Source organism: Myotis brandtii, unplaced genomic scaffold (genome assembly GCF_000412655.1).
Source record: "Myotis brandtii unplaced genomic scaffold, ASM41265v1 scaffold637, whole genome shotgun sequence".
In the NCBI taxonomy this organism is placed as follows: domain Eukaryota; kingdom Metazoa; phylum Chordata; class Mammalia; order Chiroptera; family Vespertilionidae; genus Myotis; species Myotis brandtii.
The window spans coordinates 90,756-94,810 of record NW_005370439.1 but is presented as its reverse complement, the minus strand read 5'-3'; positions in this window follow the sequence as shown (position 1 = coordinate 94,810).

The window sequence follows — 4,055 nt, the reverse complement described above, 5'->3', positions numbered from 1 at the left end:
TGTGGAAAGGCATCAACCTACATACAGTCAGGAGCCAGGAAACTATGCTAAAGAATTCTGTTTTGAGAGGGTGATTTAGTAGAATATTCTCCTAAACATTCCAAATTTAAAATTTATGAGTAGGGTTGTTGGGGCCAGTGAAGAACTCAGAATAATATTTGGATGTTGACTTGGATTTATGGAGAAATGTTTTGAAATATTTAGGGCAAAAACACACAAAAATGGATAGATCAATTTGATTTAGATGTAGACAACTAATCACTTAGAAACATCACTGCTCTCACTTTAACAAATACATTCATAGATGCATACTCCTGTCAGCCCTAAAACTGAACCATAGTTTCCTACTTATATTCCGTTATTAGAAAGTGTGAACTGTTAATAGCAACAAACTTTGTGTTGCAATGAAAATTTTGGAGTCTTTCTGTCTCTGCTGCCTCCCCAGTCACTTCCACCTGAATGTACTTATATGTTTGTCATTATTCTCCTTGAAATATCTTGGACAATTCTCAAGAGACCCACTCATATTTGTCTTGTTTCAGGTTTCACAGAAGATTTAAAAGTTGTGCTTTCTGATTCTCTTCAACAGTAAGCAGCTCTGATTTCTATATAAGGATAATGTCTATCAACACTTCCTATATATAGAGACCTAGGCTTCCAATCTCATTCATTAATCTTATGTCTAAACACTTCAGCATCTTCTTCGTTGCTCTTTTGGTGAAACAATGAAAGTCTCTCTTCTCTTACCAGGTACTCTTTAATTCTTTTAATTTTATTAACTAATATTTTAACTTTCCTCACTTTATTGTGTGGAAAGCAGACTATGTGAGGAGCTGTGGGTGCTTATCTAAGAGAAATTTATATATAAGATTTGTTTCCTGAATTAGAATTGCCATGGTAATATACAAAATTATGCAGCTGCCAATGTCTATCTTGATGGAGTCTGGGTCCTGCATGAATGTCATATTTGCAAATTCCTTGGTGGGAAGGAAGTTCAAGGTAAGGAGAGGTAGTTTTATTGGTGGAATCACAATTCAAGAAAGAGCCTTCAATCAATAATTTATCAAAGAAATGTTGGTATGTTCTATAGAAATACCCGTCCCTGCTTGTCTAAAGTGGTACTAAAAAGAGAGAAGTGAGGAGGAGAGAAAAGTGGGGTTCAAGGTATAGTGGATTTTGGTGTTTCTCTGTCTAAAGTATCATTCCAATGTTTGTTTATTTATTTTTCTTTTTTTCTGATTTCCATGAACAGGTTAAAAGAAGAAAGAGAAGATGGAATGGGGGAGGAAGAACACCACCAAGCAGCCTGATCACATTGGCCCCATCATAGGCATAGGTGTCCAAATACTCAGTCTTTGCATGTGGGTATCACTGAGTGGGCAGGTGATTTTGCTAATGTATATACTGGTAAAACTTTTAGTTGGGCCAATGTCCATTGTCTCATTCATTTAAAAAATGCTAAATAAGCTGCTGAGGTTGATTCTTCTATTTCTGTCATTCAATATTTGTGTGACTGGTTGAGAATAGGTCATAGACCAGTACAGAGAATCACAATTTGTCAAATTTGGCTCTTTTGCAAGGAAGGATGCTGACCTGCCATGCCCATTCCAAATGGTACCATGTTCATGCCCTCTGTGCTGACTTTTACTGGGATCCCTGGCTTGGAAACTATACAGTGCTGGATTGGGATTCCATTCTGTGTTATGTACCTCTTTGCTTTGATAGGAAATTCTCTACTTTTGCTCATCATCAAATCTGAACCCAGTCTCCATGAGCCTATATATGTCTTCTTGGCCATGTTAGAAGCCACAGACATTTCACTTAGCACCAGCATTGTCCCTAAGATGCTTGGTATTTTTTGGTTCCACTTGCCAGATATGAATTTTGATGCTTGCCTTTTCCAGATGTGGCTCATCCACACATTTCAGGTTATTGAATCAGGAGTCCTGTTGGCCATGGCTCTGGACCACTATATAGCAATCTGTTATTCTTTGAGGCATGCTACCCTATTCACTCAAAAACTAGTCTGGTCTAATTAACATATTATGCTTTTATTATTATAGACTAGAGGCCCAGTGCACAAAATTCGTGTATGGGGTGGGGGTGGGGGGTCCCTCAGCCCAACATGTACCCTCTCCAATCCGGGAGCCCTCAGGGAATGTCCTACTGACGGTTTAGGCCCATTCTTCACGGGGAGCGGGCCTAAGCTGCAGTCTGGCCTCCCTCTGCAGGAGGCAACCAGGCTGATCAGGGGAAGGCGCCGCCCCCATCACCCTGCTGCTGCTGGCACTGCCGGCCACCACCGGCCACGGCAGCCGCCAAGGTGTTTTCATCAATATGGACTCCAGTCCCTTCACCACGAAAAAATGACAACTGCCGGAGATCAATTCCAGCATGACATCAGGGCTGAATCTGGGAATGGCTAAAGGCATTTCCTCAAACCTGAATAGGATACAATAAATTGATTTCTTGGCTGACAGACAGCTAAAAGGCATCTTAATATACATATTATTGCCTCCTACTGACCAAACACCTGAACAGCCATAGGCTAATTCTTCCATTCTGAAAATGTTTCTGTATACCCTTTGAAGTGTATATCTCTGCCTTGCCTCAGGACAAGTTGTGTTAATAAAAAGCATGGGGTCCTGGGGACAACGAAAGAACCTAAGACCTTAGACTTAAGACCTTAGAATTTAGCTCCTTTAGCTAAGCTCCTCTGACTCCCAAAATGCCTTTCAAAATTATATTTCATCTCCAAACTCTTTATTAGTCTCTGGATTCACCTTTAACATCTACTCACAGCCTTCTCCAGATTCCTGAAATCTTCTTGATGCTGGGACAAGAGCACCAACAATAGATAAACTTTCTTTAGGCATTTTCAAGATGTCTCTATATAGGATATGACATTTCTTTCTTTCTCTCTTTCTTTTTTTTTAATCTCATCTGGGGATATTATTCCACTGATTTTTAGAGGGTGTGGGAGTGAGGGAAAGACAGAGAGAAACATCAATGTGAGAGGGACACTTCAATTGGTTGCCTCCTGCATGAGCCCTGACCTGGGCCCCAGCTAGGGAGGATCCTGTAACCTAGGTTCATTCCCTTAACCAGAATTGAACCCGGACCCTGTGGTCAGCAGGCCGAGGCTCTATCCACTGAGCAAAACTGGCGAGGGCAGTATATGACATTTCTTAGCCCCTCCAGCAGTGGACCTTCGTTTTTTCCTCCAGGAGTGAGGTGGAAAAACCCTAGATCACCTTCTTGGATTCTTATTACACAAGTTAACAAGAACACTGTGAGTGGCGTACCAGGAGCTTATCCAATGAGCCGTCAGAAAAGGTGTTTCCTCTGCAGCTCACGCGCAGAGGCAGGAATGCCAGTGCCCCCAGCTGGCAGGCCCTGTTCTCTGTGGGCAGGCCCTGCTCTCTGCTCTTCACGGCCTGTGCCATCTGTGGCTTGTCTCACCACGCACGCAGTCCCCTTCTGCCCACCTGCATGCATAGCCTCCTTCTGAGTGGTCGTGATGTTACAGCGTCCCAGCAAATTTGCATATTCCCTCTTTACATATATATAGATTGTACACTTGAAACCTATATAATTTCATGACCAATGTCACCCTAATATACTCAATAAAATAAAAGAAAATCATCATCCCCCATATGATAGTCAAATTAGTGATAGCTAAATATAATTAAACTAGAGGCCTGGTGCACAAAAATTTGTGCACTCGGGGGGCGGGGGAGGGGGGTCCCCCAGCCCGGCCTGTGCCCTCTCGCAGTCTGGGACCCCTCGGGAGATAACGACCTGCTGGCTTAGGCCTGCTCCCGGGTGGCAGAGGGCAGGCCCAATCCCTAAGTGCAGCCCCTGGTCAGGCTCAGAGCAGGGCCGATTGGGGAGTTGGGGCGCCGCCCCGTCATGCACAGAGCAGGGCGGATCGGGAGGTTGCGATGCCACCCTCAGTCACGCTCAGGATAGGGCCAATTGGGGGGTTGGGGCACCGCCCCCTGTCACACTCAAGGCAGGGTCGATGGGGAGGTTGCGGCACCACCCCCTGTCAC